At 34.3% G+C, this 18150-nt stretch overlaps 1 protein-coding gene across 1 annotated transcript in view; it reads right to left on the reverse strand.

The window, feature by feature from the left end:
* The window catches only part of LOC116173224 (aryl hydrocarbon receptor nuclear translocator-like protein 1), a 50685-nt gene extending 32840 nt beyond the window's left edge, over positions 1-17845 (reverse strand). The window contains exon 1 of the mRNA XM_031490568.1: positions 17476-17845. The gene's annotated coding sequence lies outside the window, so the exon portion shown is untranslated. The remainder of the gene's footprint in view (positions 1-17475) is intronic.
* Between the last annotated feature and the right edge of the window lie 305 nt (positions 17846-18150).

The raw sequence follows: 18150 nt of genomic DNA on the forward strand, positions 1-18150 counted from the left end.
AGTAAATAAGCCATCGTAAATCTCTTCCGAGTTTCACGAGAGTTTCATTATATATCAGAGTTACATACCTACAAGTGTAAATTTTGTTAAAAATAACTCAATTTGTATTTCATCAGAGTAAATATTTTCACAATTGTAGCCAAAATAAGTAGAGATTAAATTTTACAATACTTTGCCAGAGAATGTACGTGAGCTTAAAAGTACAGTAAAAAGTAAGTGATTGATTCAAAAACTATTTGCGGCTATAATGATTTTTTTAACTGTAAGTTTGAGTAGTCCTTTTATTTAGATGTGTACTTCCTTTTAATATACTACTCTTGGAACTATAGTTACTTATATCTTTGACAAGCGTAAGTAAAAATAATCAAAATCCAATTATCAATTATACTCTTTTTTTGCCCAAAACTAATCATTACTACAAATGAACGTAGTAAACAGGTTTTTGTGACAGTTCAGTAATCAATACACAATCATGGATTGTGAATCGAATAATCTTTCAGGTTTTAGACTGTTAACTTATAGGACCAATTAGAAGAATCGTCTAAAACTCTGAGTCGAGGAAGAACAAAATTAATCTAAAAGGGCATGTTTGAGCTTATTTACCTATTGCTGCAATAACAAATAAATTCTCTCAGCAAGACGAGTTTCTAAAGCCAACGATTTGCGAAGAGCTTTTACATTTGACAATTCACAAAGGACCGAAAAGAAAAATATTTGGCATAGTAATAGCATTGAATCACGTACATAAATAAATTCTAATTAGAATGTTCCCAAGGATAAGATAATTTCCCTATGAAGAAAAAATTATCACAGTTTACAATAATTCGAAAATTTATGTCAGAATTTATCAGATATAATAAGTATGGGTGATGACATCTGACATTATCATGCGATATTAGCATGTCTAATTTTCCAAAAGTGGAATACGATTTAAATGGAATCTGAATACTGCAATTTAGTTGTCTGTTTAATATTCAGTGTATGACGTAATTTGAACTACTAAGATGCTCACATTGGTACAGATGGTGCACAAATGGCGGCTACAAAAAGACAAGTATAATTCGAGCAGTATCTTTCTTAATGTAGCCCAAAAGAAAAACTTACAGCATTGACATATAAATGGGTGTAAGAGGAGCTTTTTCCGCACGTAGTGATTATTTGCAGCATAGTTCCCAATATCACGAATTGACAAAATGAGTATAGCGTGACAGTTTGTCTTTCTAATGATTAATTTCGGCTTTCATAAAATAGAACACAATTTAAACAATTTTACAAAGCGCATTTTCCTATGCTCAAAGTAGCATGTTCAGCTACGGACGTAGACAGAGAGACAGATAATATTTTCGCAATATTTTATCGTCTAACAAAATCTCGCAAAAAGTAGCCGAACGCATAGACATATAGAGGCTGAAATGGGCGAACAGAAACCCCGACTATAAGAGACCTTTTATCAAAATTTCAGTACAATAACATTTACAGAAGGAGTAATTTTTCAAATGAATGAACGACAAAAAAAATTCAACCAAGTTGTGACAATTACTTCTAGTTACTTACGCTAGGGTTGCATTTTTTTTCTCAATCTTCACGATGAATTCTATGAATCCAACGAAAATTACAGTGGTTATGCCGATGGCATCCAAGAATCGTATTATACACGTCCTACGACGCCTATGCGCCAATTTGCAAGTTTTGTACGCTGCAGTTCAAGTCAAGATGAATCCTTGAAGCAGAAATCAACCAAGAAAGAGAATGAAATGTTTACAATGGTTTCAGTATAGCTAAAAATGTCAATAATAGTGTTTTCATGTTTGTCTCAAAACCTTGCTTGCACAGTTAATTACGTTCTGCTTTGTAAAGTCGTTAAATGTTTTATGTGAATTTATTGCGTTGAATAAATCGTTAAGTCAACAATACCTCAAAGATTACAATATTAACGCGTATTAATCTCTATGGTTGACGTCGTTAGGCATAGTATAAAGTCGTTTACCATTAATAGGTAATTGTCAAGGTGAATTTACATGGGGACAGTTGGTTTGTTCACGAAGAATAAAGGCCATTTGACACTATACATTTTCTTATTTCTTTTCTTGTCTGTTTCTGAGAGGAGTAAATTAATATTGTCATACGTATCATAGTTAGGGTTACCAACTTTCCCGGAATTCCGGGATTCTCCCGGAAAAGGGATATTGGGTATTAAAATCTCCCGGCTCCAGGAATGCACCTAAATTCTCCCGGAGTTTTACATTTTACAATTCGAATTCGGCCGCGTGTTTCTCAGCACCGCGCATTGTTCCGAGCTCAGTTCCGAACTTCAAAATCCGAATCCATCCGGGCGTAAGCTCTGCACTGTGCAGTGCATACTACGATTTGTGAATAGCACGTTGGCTTACTTTAATTACTTTTTATTCAGCATGCTGAGAGATACTTGGAGCGATGTTTGACTTATTTGACTAAATGGTATGATTATGACGACTCTATTTACAAAAAAATTGAAGTTTTGACAATGGACAAAGAAATTGGTTGGAATGAATTAAAAGATCTTGGCGATTCTCTCAATTTGCCCATAAATGAAGATAAATTATATGAGGATTACTGTTTACTAAGGGAAGTGCGAGAAATGGTAGCAGGAAAAACAAAAAGGGTAGACTTGCGTTGGGTTTATTTTTTTGAAAAATGTGTGGACGAATGTGGTCTAGAAATAAAGAAACTCGTTTCGTTCGTTCTGTCGATTTCCATCGCAAACGCCGCTGCTGAGCGCGTTTTTAGCGTAATTAATGAAATTTGGACCAAAAATCTAATCGTCTTAGCGAAACTCATGTTAAGTCTGAAATACAGGTGTGTACAAATTTCAAATATACGTGTAAAGATTTTTATAATTTTATTATTTCCAAACAAAAGGCATTGCAAGCTGCTCGAAGTGTCAAGAAATATAACTTTAAAAATGTAACCATCGAAAAATGATACACTTCACTGCTATTTTAATGTCTGTTTTGTCGCTTTTATAATAAATACGAGATTTTCAGAATTTTTTTTTCCTCCCGGATTTTTTATCCATGGGGTTGGTAACCCTAATCATAGTCCGTTGAAACGAAAGAATCCGAAGAATAGGAGAAATCTACAGGATCAGAAAAATGTGAATGATCTCATAGATACGAATTGTCCCTTGAAAAAAATAAGAGTCTTAATAATCTAAAAAATGCAGACAAATCTGAAACAAAAGGACGGAAGGATCTGAGAAATCAGAATAATCTGTAGGTAATCTTAAACTTTCGAAGAAATCCAAAATTTAAACAATGCCGGAAGAATCTGAAGTCTGAAGGAGCTGAATTGAAGAAAGTAGAGTAATTTTCTGACTTCTGCTAGCTCTGCAGGCTATAATTTTTCGAGAAATATTCAATCTAAGACAAGTCGACTTCTACTAATTCTATAGAGGAAAGTCTTTGTAAGGTATATTTTTTGGTTGGTATAAAAGGAGAGCTTTTAAAAATTAATAACCGAGCGTCAACTTTAAAAGGTCCAACATAAATTACAAGCATCTTGGAGGTTCTCATAGTCTCTTGAAGACTATTTTAAAAGAGGGGTTGGAGATTCGAGGAGGTCTAGGGAGATTTGAGGATGCGAACTGCAAAGCAACAGCAACTTTGTGGAAATTTCCGGTCCTCGCCCGCAGTTGTGACTACTCACATCTAGGAGGAGGCTGACCTCTGTTTTGTGGAAGCACATACGTTCGTTGCTTTCAATTTTTAGTTTAATCAGCAGAAAGCAGGTGGATTAAAAAATGTTGTAAACACTGAAATGGCAGTTTTCACCTCCATAATGAAACGAAACTATATTAGCACTTACTTGGAAGAAGCAAATCGAGGCACAAATGATAAATAAACATCACAAGGTGGTATTGAAAGAAAAAGAAAACAACTTTTCAAAAAAAATTCGGAAGTAGCCGAAGAACATTTAGACTTAACTTACTCTAAACGTTTTGTACCTAATGGAATATTTCGATATAAAATATGTATAGGCAAAGATGGCAACTTTCAAACTTCTATGGTCTTCTACATGAGAAATTTTTAACTGGGAGACGTAATTAATAAATTTCGAAGGCGCACCCACGAACGCTCCTTTGAAACAAAAAGAGCGAGTTGTTGGATAAAATTGCTTTTCCCTCGATAAATTAAATAGAAATTAAGAAAAACCTCTCTTTTGTCTTAGGTAGAATTCTCGGTAGAATTATAGCAGCAATATGTTTCTTGCTTGTGGTAATTAACCTCTGGTTCGACGCAATTTTATGTTTATAAAAGTTTCGTACGCCTTGAAACTTTCTGCCGTTGTAGTAATCAAACAAAAGTATCTAAATCTGAATGAAAACATTCTTCTTTTTAGTCACGCAGAAATGACTTAAATTCTCCTTCGGTGAACTTCTATATTAATTCCCGGGTCTCATCCTTCCATCCGCACATGCCTTCTGTTAACTTCTTAGGTACTTAACAGTGCCATTAGCTTAAAATTGAAAAAACTTTTTGTCATGCCTTGCGCAGGAAAAAATATACTCATGCGGTTGTCCCTCCTTCAACATACGTATGCCTTCAATAACCGTTCCTTTAGATACCTAACTTCTCCACTGCAAGTGCCTTTCGCATGGAATTGAGAAAAATCGAGAGAAAAACATCTACATCATGCATAGCGCACTGAAAGTGACATTAGCTTGGAATTGAAAAAAACAATTCCGTGCAGCTATCCTTCCATCCTTCTATGCTGTAGCTTAGCAGTTGAAAGTACCATTAGCTTACAATTTAAAAAAATACCTATATCCTTTTTGTTATGTGCAGCGCAGGAAAAATATCCGCCTGTCTTCCACCCGCTTATATTTCCAGCTACATTTTCAATAAAGTTGCCATTACTTCCTTTTGATCATCGCGTAAAACAGAAAAAGACATTTCCGTCCTTCAACATAGCTTCTCATTAGAAAATGGCTTTTATAATTTTTTTTAAATTCTAAAACAGCAAAGCCTTCGAAAAGATATGCAGAAATCTAGTCAATCTAGTAAAAAGAAAACAATGATCATAAGTTGAGGGCACTGCACATTTATTCCGAAGCATCTTCCTGTCTCCGTTAGTTTCCGAGAATCATACGCCATGCTTTGGAAAATACAATAAAACTAAAATCAATTTAATGTAAATATTGGCAGAAATACCTATGTCATCCGCTGGGAAGAAGTTAACTTTCGGCATGAAGAGGACGCAAAGTGTTGATTTCTATTAACTTTGTATTAATTTATGAAATAAGTATAAATCGACAAGTTATAGCATTGAATTTATTTATTCAATGGTTATAGCGAGGGTTATAGTAACAAACACGTACCTACTAAATAAACGCAACTTTTACCAATTTTGTATAGTGCCTAAAACCTTCTTTTCCGAACTTGTTGGGTAAACTAGTAACGATAGAATCATCTTATCCCTTGTGAAAATGTATTGCACTTTCCTAGAAGTTTCACTAAAATACTAAAATACAATGTAACCAGAAATGAAAGTAATTACAATCCGTGTCATTTGCGGAATGCCCTACCTATCAAAACCTATTTGTGGAATAGACTTCGGCGAAGAGAATTAGCGTGTCTGAGTTCAGCGAGTGAAGTGAATGTACATGAAACCTTGAACGTCGTCATAATCATACCACGAAACGTTAGGAAATAGTGTATGTCCTCCACGTGACCTACCACAATAACTATTTCAACAACCAAGTCAATTGCCTACATTCATCTGAACATGCTAGCCGATCTCGAATCTCCTTTTGCACGCCAACATTGCAAAATTGAGCACTTTTTTAAGTTTTTGGCTTTCGCGCAAGAATTTTGATGTATTCATCTTCTGTTTCACCCATCGAACCTTGAAGGTTTACAAATAGCGAGGCTATTTTTAGACGCTTTTTATACCTACTGTTTGGTATAATACTAAATATCTTGTCTATTAGGAACTCCGCTTGTACAATTCGAGTGCTACAATTTAAATTAACATCCCCCTGCACTAGCTACACGTGCTGGTTTTAATGTCGACGAAAATTTATAATAATCGGGGGCCGGGGCTATAAACAGATAACCCATTATAATTAAAATTCATTTAGTTTGTCTACACATTGCGGACAAGTAATTACAGTAGTTCCTTTTGTACACGATGTTCAATGTGGAATGCAAACCTTTCATTTTGTTAATGGATTAAATGTATGAAGGATAACTGAAACTAAGATATACAGGTTCCAATGTTGACACAAACCTTGCAACAATTTTCACTGAAGTCTAATCGAAAAAGTACGAATTGTTTTGGATTCTACGCTCCAAAATTAATAAGAAAAAGTGTTTTCCGGAGAAATTTTGGTGTAGTCGATTTTTGATAAAAAAAGGAAGGTTGTACACTGCCTTTTTTTGAGCCCCCAAAAAAAATTGTCTCAGATCGACCGGGGAAAAAACATTTTCTTATAGAATGTGACCTGTAGAATCCATAATTTCAAACAGTTCGAAGATTGGGCTACTAGTTCAAAAGTTACAGCTCTTTGAATTTTCTTTCGAAATTGGTTTCTAGTCTATAACTTTTGATTGAGAAGTCTAATCGAAAATTTTGGATTCTACGCCCCAAAATGAATAAGAAAAAGTGTTTTCCCGAGAAATTTTGGTGTAGTCGATTTTTGGTAAAAAAGGAAGGTAATAAATACACACTCCCTTTTTTTTGCCCCGAAAAAAAATTGTCTCAGATCGACCGGGAAAAAAATTTTCTTATAGAATGTGCCCTGTAGAATCCATAATTTCAAACAGTTCGAAGATTGGGCCACTAGTTCAAAAGTTACAGCCCTTTGAATTTTCTTTCGAAATTGGTTTCTAGTCTATAACTTTTGATTGAGAAGTCTAATCGAAAAAGTACGAATTGTTTTGGATTCTACGCCACATAACTCATTTTCTCTACTTATGATATAGCTGACAAAGTCAATAATCTGGAAGTCTTTGACGATCCCCTTGGCTCTGATCATCTTCCGATATTTTTCACTATTAACTTAGATAAAAACTTATACCATAAAAAGTCTTTTAAAGTTAAAACACTCCGTACTGATTGGGGTAAATTCACTACCGACCTAGTAAAGAAGTTCTCGACATTCTTATCAGGCGAATTTGTTAACTCTGAACCCAATGCCAAGTATGAGTCCTTTATTGATACTGTTAAAAATTGTTTGATTGACAGCACGCCTAAAAAAAGAATAGCTATCCCTTCCGAATATAAAAATCCTGTTCCATGGTGGGACGAGGAGTGTACAAAGTGAAAAGACTGTGGAAGGCTGCTTATAAAAAATGGAATTTCAGCAAAATGATGGTAGATCGTATAAATTACAATAGAATTAATTGTATAGCGGTAAGAACTTACAGAACAAAGAAAAAAGAGTGTTTCAAAAAGTTTGCAGGAACTATAAATTTCAACATTAGCTCTAAGTTTGTCTGGAACAAAAGCAAAATTTTTAAAGACAAATGGACTAAAGTTCAACCTACCAACGTCAATAGTAATCGTCAAAATCAAACCCAAATATAGAAAATACTATTAATAGGATATGCCCTCCATGGTGTGAGACGGAGCCTGATTATCTCCCCATTTGTTCAGACATCAATAATCTGTTTTTTGATCAATCTTTTGATTTTGCTGAGCTCAATACAGTTTTAGATTAAAACAAAAATAATTCAGCAGCGGGAATTGATGGCATTGATTATGAAACAATAAAAAAACTCCCAATCAAATACAAGCTGCTGCTCCTTGATACTTTCAATGAAATCTATTCAACAAGTTGTTATCCCGAATCATGGAAAAAGTCTTTTGTCTTATTTATTGATAAACCTAATAATAGATGTGTTAGACCCATCTCCTTAACTCCAAGTCTGTGCAAACTTTTTGAATCTTTAGTAAAAAATAGGATTGTGAACATTACGAAATCCTTCCTAGCAGTCAATCAGGTTCTAGAAAAGGAAGGTCCTGTACTGACAATATAGTTGAGTTTACACTTAAAGCACAACAAGCAATAAAAAATAAGAAAGATTTAATTGCAACTTTCCTTGATGTGCAAGCTGCATATGATAACGTGCTCAGTGACTTACTTTTGGACAAATTAGCTGAAATAGGGTGCTCTAAACTACTAGTCACGTTTATTAAACATATCACCAGTAATAGAATGATTTTCTCTGATTCTCTTAAAAAGGAGTTTAGACTCAGTCACAAAGGAGTTCCACAAGGTGGTGTTTTGAGCCCATTGCTGTATTTAATCTATGTAAGGGATATTACTGAGGGCGTTCCTAAAACTGTAACTATATCTCAATTCGTCGACGACATTGTAATGTACTGTAGTTATGGAAATGTTGAAAAGTCTAAATCCCTTGTTCAAAAAGCAGTTAATATCACAAATGCAAATTTAGGTAAAATCGGTTTGGGATTTGAACCTGACAAAACTGCCTTTCTTCACATAAATTGTAAAAGAATTAAACCTGGTGAAACAGTCCTAAATCTGTGTGGCAAGGACATTGTCTCGTGTGAGTCAATCAGATTTCTTGGCATTGTTATTGATTATAAACTCAGTTTTATACCACACCTAAACTCAGTTGTAGCAAAATGTGCTACTAGATCCAACATTCTAAAATTTCTGTGTGGCGTCAAATGGGGTTATCATCCAAGCACTCTATTAATCTTATATAAAAGTTTTGTTCGCTCTATTATTGACTACTGTAGTTTTGTTTATTTCCCGACAGCCACTACTCATGTTGAAAAATTGGAAAAAGTCCAAATTGCTTGCCTAAGGACTGCCTTAGGCCTCGGGAGAACAACCCCAAATAATGTCGTACTTGCGGAATCTAAACTGCAGTCAATTCAAGAACGCTCAAAAAGTTTGGGTAAATGCTATTTCACCAAAATTCTGTCCAATTCTATCTTACCTTCCTTTCAAACTATCCAGTCCATTATTCACAATAAAAATGGCAATAGAAACACAATTAAATTAAATGAGAAACCTAATCTCTTAAAACAGTGCATACTGGATGTTACTGATCTTAACATAAAAGCGCACAAGAACTATAACATTTATTGTTTTGATTACAATGTCCTTAAAACAAGCCTAAATGTTAATTACGACCTAGGCAAACACATTTTGGTGTAGTCGATTTTTGGTAAAAAAGGAAGGTTATACACTGCCTTTTTTTGAGCCCCGAAAAAAAAATTGTCTCAGATCGACCGGGAAAAAAAATTTTCTTATAGAATGTGGCCTGTAGAATCCATAATTTCAAACAGTTCCAAGATTGGGCTACTAGTTCAAAAGTTACAGCCCTTTGAATTTTTCTTCGAAATTGGTTTCTAGTCTATAACTTTTGATTGAGAAGTCTGATCGAAAAAGTACGAATTGATTTGGATTCTACGCACCCAAATTAATAAGAAAAAATGTTTTCCCGAGAAATTTTGGTGTAGTCGATTTTTGGTAAAAAAGGAAGGTTATACACTGCCTTTTTTTGAGGCCCGAAAAAAAAATTGTCTCAGATCGACCCGGAAAAAAATTTTCTTATAGACTGTGGCCTGTAGAATCCATAATTTCAAACAGTTCCAAGATTGGGCTACTAGTTCAAAAGTTACAGCCCTTAGAATTTTCTTTCGAAATTGGTTTCTAGTCTATAACTTTTGATTGAGAAGTCTGATCGAAAAAGTACGAATTGTTTTGGATTCTACGCACCAAAATTAATAAGAAAAAGTGCTTTCCCGAGAAATTTTGGTGTAGTCGATTTTTGGTAAAAAAGGAAGGTTATACACTGCCTTTTTTTAAGCCCCGAAAAAAAAAATTGTCTCAGATCGTATCATGAAACATTATGTCATTGCTAGAATGCTTTATCGCAAGACGATTCTGTTCATTTTTTGGTGCTCCTTCCTATAACTACGATACGGGGCCTAAACGCGTTCTGACGCATTCAACGTGAGATTACAGCTAAAGTATTGGAGATACAAAAAAAATGTAAATACTCTTTTTTATAGGGAATTTAGTAAACTATATTTCTCATGTAAACTATTTCTACGTATCACTAATAGTTGCCGAGACATGGGCAAAAAACTGGAAATGTGTACGGTTTTTCCAAGGTGGCGTCTCGAGCGCAACAGATTTTGACAGGGACTTTTAGTATGTTCAATAGAAAGTCCCAATAAATGTTTATACCAAAATTCAGATCTTTACCGATTAATGTTTTTATTTGTCCAAAATTGCGCTAATTTGAGTGGACTATGAATTAAATGGAAAATTCAACAATGCTATACATATTTTATTGGCAAGGTTGTTTTTATTAATTTGCGTTAGTGATGTAACCATTTCCGACGGTGTTTTTGAATTTTTGCTAAAGTATACCGCGTCGTTTATAAGGAAAGCGTTTGCTAATCCTCAACCCCTTTATAGTAGAAGCACAGAGGTGGAAGTGTTAACAGTATTAAATATTGGTGCCAATACGCATGGAAGGTGATGCGTGAAAAATACCCTTTAGTTAATTGGATTAGTGTGGCCACATTATTACTAGTTTTTTTTTCTTTAAACAACGGGCAAATGTTTCATGTGTATACGTATAGGGGGTAACAATTAAGTGTTAAAAATTGGGCGGTGTAACGGTTTTTAACAAAACCAAAGGTCCAAAGCATAATCGTTTGGGAGCTACCCTCCAATAAGGCCCGACAGTTCGTTGCTTCCTAGTTTTTCTCTGAAGCTATATAACAGGATGTGCTCTTTGTGATTTTGTAAGACATTTCCAAAATTTCTACCACAATTTGTTTTCGCACCCCCGCACCGGTTAGGTGAGAAATTAGTCTTTTAAGTATTGACCCTTAACAGCATTTAAGAAACTGTATGAGCTTTTCAGAACTTTTAGTAGGTTATATCGTACCTTACTGATTTAAGACTTAATTACCATAGGTCTTATACAAATGTAATTTTTCTTAAATCCAGGAAGCCTTCGACAGCTTTATTTTATTTTATTGACGGACAATTGATTCATTAAACCTGTACCCTCATCAATAGCTGCTTATTCAAATAATGGTAATTGTCTATGCGGGAAAAACAAGATTTAGGATCTCGCGGATTCCTTTATATTAAAAGATCTTAATGCTCTCATTGTATTTTCACAAGTTTATGGCATTAAATCCAATCGTTTCTCGGTATACTTAGGTACATCAGTGACTCAATTTTTTTTTGATTGGTAGTTCGTTCATATTAAGGCTAAAATGCTATAGGTACTTTAGTATGAGTTTACACTTTTTTCTGTTCTTGCGAAATTCTGTACCCTAGTTTGGGTAGATTTTTCTTTCCAACCAATATTAAATTTATTTGTTGTTGGAAACATACCTCGGGTTATTTCCCAAATCAACTTAATGGAATTTTTTAAGCTACTTTCGGAGCTTTTCTTGAATAACTAATGAAAACCTCAATTTTCTCTATGCACCATTATTTCATGGATATTGATGTTCTGTGTTGTTCTGTTCTACCTTCCAACTCTTGGTAGCATATACGACTCGAAGAACAAATATAATTCATAAAATTCTTGGAAGTTACCGGTTGTGTCCATTATATCCTACTTGTTCTATATACCGCCACACTAGATCTAGATATATTTTTAAAATCTCACAAAAACCATCAGGTCCTTTAGCAACATTTTAGCCGTAGGTACTTGATTGTTTAGGTGAACTGAGGGTTAAAACGCAATGGATAATTCGCAAGTGTGATAACATACGTCTCAGTGGCTTAAGCTACCTTTAAAAAATAAATCAATAAATCACGAACTACCTATGTGATGGTGTCTGGTGGTTAAGTGGTATATAAGACAATTTCAAAATAGATCAAGGCGATTAAAAATTATATAAAAAATATAAACACCCTTGAAATTATTATAAGCTTACTTATCACTAAGCAAATAAGCCGAAAAAATACTAAATGAAATTGGGTAACACAAAAATCTCCGTTTCGTACACCTACATTCCTGCAATCCCGTAAATATTGTGAAAATGGTGGAAATCAACCGCAATCGTAGGAGTAGGCGAGATTATACCTATTCAGATACAAATAATAATAAATGCAATGAGGCAAACAAATTAAAATGGGATCTCAAAAATATATGTCTTATCAAGCATAATATTAAGCATTAACAAGCAAATAGATTAGTTAAATGGCTTATTTACGTCCTTCTCGGTTCGTAATTTATACAAATTATGAACAAAAACAAAACGTAACGCCATTCGATTTCCAAAGACAAGATGGGGAAAACACGCCTCGGTTGTGTGGAAGAATAAACAAATTTATTGATCGTTTGTCCTTGCACATAAATGTTACAGGTATAAACAACATGGTTTATAAGTGCATTATGCAAGAATAATGGCATACACTAGAAACTTGTTTATATTTAGAAGGCGTTAGTCATTTGCGTAAATATGCGCATAAGTGGTAAAGGTTTCGTATTTTTGTAGACACTAATTTTTTCTATTGTATTTATAGGTAATGTGAAGGTGAAATGCAAAATGTCGTGTTAAGTGCAAGTATGTCGGTAATTAATTGAATTTATTAATGTAATTGGACACGGTTGATTAAACTTCTGCTAAATATCAAAAAAGCACGAACAAATATATTGAAAACTGCAGTTAAGGCCTCGGACGGACAGACCAACGGATAGAGAAGGTAGCTGAAATAGCGCACCCGACTATGCGCTAAAAAGAGGATGGGATTAGGTAGATCAATGCTACTGAAAGTAGCAACCGAAGCTGCATTGAAAATTGTTGATACTCTAGAGAAGTAGATCTTTTATTGAATGGAGACACTACAATGTTCTCTTTTCCAATGTGTGGCGCTTGTCACACCTGAATAAGTAGTGGTAGCTTGGAGGCCTCGTTGGAGGCACTTCAGGGATTAGAGTCCTAAACACTTAGCTGTGGAGGCCGAGACTCGGAACGATTCCATACGATTTTATAAACGTATAATACAAATATTACATTGACCTGGTCAGATCAAAAAATGTATGCGGTTCCTTAATATCAAGCACAAGACAAATGGTTTGTGGAAAGGCTACCAAACGAATTTAAACGCGTATGTTATTTGTGTGCAAAATCACGTACATATTGGCACAAAATTGAGAGCCAGGTTAGTAAATGAAAAGATCTGTTTAGTATACCACCGTGGTTATGACACAATAATGCTGAATCTTCTCCAAGGCTATGCACATTTTAACATATTCGGACGTCGAACTACAGGATAAAATGAATTTTCGAGCTGTAGATAAAATATATACTGAAGAAGTGCCCGACCTCTTTAAAAAACAAGTACTTACTCGAAAGTATATGGGAACATGCATATATTTAAAATTTATTCGGTATGTTTTGAAGGCATGTCTTTGTGAAAATAATAAAATTGAAATATGCCACCATCTCTCTGAAATCAATACCGCATCTATAATGTTTCATTTATAAGTTTGATTTAATTCATAGACACGCTTTTTCAAAATAATCAATTCGTGTTCATGGTTTAATTAATTGGAAATATCATAAGTTTCTTTTTATAATAAAGGTAGCTATTTTTTTTTAAACCAAATTCTTTCCCTTTTAAATTGAAAAGAGAGGTAGCTCAAATGAATTGACAGCATCAAGAGTCCCACCCTCAACATAAAACTGGCTGCATTTACTAACAAGCATGCACCTTTACTTGCAATGGCGCGTATTTTTTTAAATCGCTCTGAAGCCATATAGTTGGATTAAAAAACAACGAAAAAATACTTTTCTTCCAGCGAATGGACATTTTTATTGGGGTTGCCCGACAAATTTAGTTCTTGTTATAACCATAAAGATCACACCTACACGTTGTACCTTTAATTGAAAACGAGAGAACAGATCTAGAAATAGATTTTCCCGAGCACTTCAATAATCCACCAAATTATCCCCATTCACATCTTCTAAGAAGTACCCAACAATTTTTCTTCTGTCTGATGCTTTTCAATGAAATTTGGAATTAATATAGCGATCTAAATTGAGATCAGATTTTCCATGGTCATCCGGGCGTTAGATAACGAGAGCAAATCCACGCGCGATCTCCCGCAGGGTTGATTACTTCTCTAGGTGGTTGACGACTTATTCAAATCTCGTTAGACATCAACTAATATACCGACGCCCATCACTCGTGTATTTGACAAATAGCTGTATAATAATCTCACCTTTGTCCATTTTCCAATTCTAAACTTAGACCAGGTCGGAATAATAATACTTTTTCTAGGTTACTAATTGGGTAATGATTACTTAATGACGTTATTGATAGGTCGTGTAGACAAAAGAAAGATTAACAGACACTTACAAGTCCTACAAACAGGTTATTGATCTTTCAAACAAGGGTTACTAATTGCGACTTTTATTATACCTAAATATTCATACTTCTAATATTCAGTAGTTTCAATATAGGTAGTGGATGCACAAGTATTAAACTCATAGGTTTTTAGTTTTTATTTTATTAGTCATTATTTTCCCACTGGCGTGTATACCTACCTATTAGTAACATCAGCATTCCGGCAATAGATGTACAAATATCATATGAAATTAACCATAACCGAGACCATAACTATAGGTATAGGTACCTACCGAGGTACCTACTTAGCTAAAATTATACAACCATGCAACAGATTTTGTGTGTCTTCCAATATTAAAACTCACTTTTTACTAGAAACGTACAGCGCTCGAGACAGCGCTGCAACGCTATTAAGGGTAAAACGAGAGGTAAAGGGTGATTACCTTTAATGATGGTGATTTGGAAAAATGTGTAAGTACTTTTTGTCAAAATCGCGTCTCAGCATCAAAAATCGACTTGTATGAGAAACACCGCGCAATTCAAAAATTTATTTCAAAACACAGTTGCACCATTTATCGATGAATTCTACGGTGGATTTCTTTATATGATTGTTGTCAACTGATATAAGATACGGTATTACAAAATTGTAATTCATTATTATTAAATCGATTTTTATTACAAATCATAGGCCTACCAAGGATAAGGGTAGATTATCGTTTTCAAGAAATAAGTTCACGGAATTGTAATTAGGTAGTGTTTGTCTTTCAATTTAGAAAATAATTTTTTTGAGGAATTGCTGTTAATGATCGCGTTAATGATACGTGAGTAAGCCATTGTATCTCATAACACGTTCCCAAAATAATACTTTGCATATTAATGAATGAATACGCATTAATACGCAAATCGGACACCGAGATCCAAAATAATAGTTTGCATATTTTTGCCTATTAATTGTTGAGTACACATTAATACGCAAATTTGGCACTGATAAGTACTACTTATATTCATGCTCCCTTCAAAGGAATTTAACGGAAAAGGCTCGACCAAAAATAGTTCATTTTCCGTATCTTTAAAGGTTTAGAGAATCACTCGACTCACTGTGAGTGGCATTTCTTATGTAATAGTATGTAATATTTTGCACCTCAAACATTCTTGCATATTCAAGTATCCATCTGTTTAGATTTCATAAAGTGTCATTTGCAAGTAAAACGGCATGCAATAAAAACTATGCGACGTTGCCTATTAAGAAAGTCCTCGGAAAACTCACTAGGTTCTAAGGAGGGCATTAGGTAAATAGAGAGCTAAAATAATGTAAAAAAACATATTTCCATAGTAATAGCGAAAGAGCATGAGGAGTGGAGTTTACGCAATCACTTCTCCTACCTACTACCCTTGTGATTGCAATATTGTGATACTGTGACACTTCACCAAGGAACTGCATCACGCACTTTCATCTAAGATTTCCCTAAGGAGTCTTAAGATTGTCATTTTTATAAATGTATTAATTGCTAATAATTTTAGATTGGAAGTCATTTTTTATCCTGTCGGTCACTCCCACATAGGATCTTACTTTGGTGTGTGCTGCTTCATGCATGTCTGTTACATTCTTAGGGATGCTCTCTCGGATACTCTAATGGGCAGAACGAGGAGCAGAAGGAAGTAATTACAGGTGCTTTAGGAAGCCTTTTCTCGAAAGAGATAAATGATAAAAATTATTTTCAATGAAGGGGATTCAAAACTATTAATTTCTTAAAATTTTTGACAATGATGTGCAGTAGTAGAATTAATATCAACCGACATGTCAACTAACAAATGCATGTGAGCTGGTAAGTAACTGAAAATGAATACACTTATGTAGTTAAAGATTGATTGCAATATTATTACCTCGATTATTACATTATGAGAGGGATTTAGTATTAACACAATAAATTTAAAAAGCCACTACCTGCACACAGTTTACATTTGATTATGAAAGTATAAAATGGAGCAATTAATTTAAAATTTGCAATTTAATAAGTAATTAATATAAAGGTTATAATGTAAGTTGACACTCCTAATTTCATACAAGAAATTCTGCCAAATAGGTACCTAGGCGGAGCAATAAACTTTACAGTACCGCAATAAATAAATAAACCGGTGATGGGGTGCTAAGTTAACGAACATTTCAAATGTTCTTCCATCAAAAATGAATTGAGCTCGTAAATAAAGGATGCACTTATATTTTTCCCGATACAGCAGTGAATTGAGGTTGAATTGAATGGACTGATTTATTACATGAATTAAATTTTCTACGCAATCTCGGTTTTAATTATTATCGAGATTATCACATTCTTAAGTGTTAATTGACTACGCTAATTATGTGGTAGTAGGTACTTGAAAGAAAATATATTTGCATTGTAAATGGCGACTTCATATCCAAGATCATGCGAACATGTTCAACTGTGCTGCCGAGTCAGATCTAGTGTGGATTTGAATTATTAAACATTGTTTTGGTTTTTTGAGGAAAATCTATTTGCAATATCGAGGAAAATCCAATAAATTTCACAAATACTTAGAAATAGAAATCATTACTGCTGTTGCAATTTTGCCCTTTAATTAAAACCAGAATTAAAAGTTTGTATCTATCTGTAAGTAGTTAAACATCTTATTATGGAATAACAATTATGGGTAATTTGAAATATGGGTTACCGTTTACTACAGAAAGAAGCAAATAATTACATTGCGCGCAATAAAAAATAACTACGGACGCAAGCTGCATCGATGCACCATCTATCGAGACAAATACGAAGCATTGGATTTAGAATTAACCAGATATCCGTTGGAGAGGTTTTGGCTCCGAGTGAAAGCTTGAACGAAAGGTCGATTGTGCAGTGCATGTTGTATACACAGCAATCATAGTACTCGAGCAATAAAACGCTCCCCACTCCCCCCACTACGCATAGATACCAAAACAATTCCTATGCAACGGACGTTGACCTGCTAGAGTGCATTTATTTATGACCTACATACTCTACTCATACATTTCCAAAGTGTTTGGGTTAATGAAACATTTTTCATTCCAAAGCAAGTAACCAATCAAAATATACCAACAAAAAAATCAAAAAATGTAAAATAAATCCACTAACCTTTAAAATTTGTAAACGTAATGTGGATAAATCAGTCTTCTTTACCAGTCTTCAGTTGAGTAACGTTTCATATTTAAGGGCACGACACTTATTCGTTGTTAATAAACAAAAAAACACATTTTAAAAAAATTAAACGGTCACTTCTTAAAGTCACAGTCCACCATTTTCAGCATTACTTACGTTCATAACACTACGTTGAAAGTAACAAGCGATTTCTTACATTATTATTCCATAATTCTTCTAAAACTATGCGCGTCTTCTTTTTGAGTTTTTTAATTCATTTCGCTTCTTTGTAAAGGGAAACACTTTCATTTTCATGAGGAAGCTTATGTTTTTCACTTTGCACATTCTAACCTACTCTATAGTGCGATCTGACGTCGAAACGTAAAAGCCGGCCATTGTTGGCGCCTCAATCGCGCGGGAAAAGATCTCGCGTCGTTCTACACAGCGTTTGCGTCGGTTAATGATAGATTGCGCTTGATATCCATTTGTCGGAGAGGTGTTGAGTTTTTCGGAAAAAATTCTTGAGAAGCCGGCCATTAGATGATGGAGGTCATTTTAGATTTTAATTGAAACTATGCGAACAAAAAGTGCAAGTATCTAAAATGAATCTATGAAGCATATGGCTGGCGGGCCGAATTGAAGGTTTCCTCATAATAGGTTTTGATTAACTCA

The sequence above is a fragment of the Photinus pyralis genome, unplaced genomic scaffold (genome assembly GCF_008802855.1).
Source record: "Photinus pyralis isolate 1611_PpyrPB1 unplaced genomic scaffold, Ppyr1.3 Ppyr1.4_LG6, whole genome shotgun sequence".
In the NCBI taxonomy this organism is placed as follows: domain Eukaryota; kingdom Metazoa; phylum Arthropoda; class Insecta; order Coleoptera; family Lampyridae; genus Photinus; species Photinus pyralis.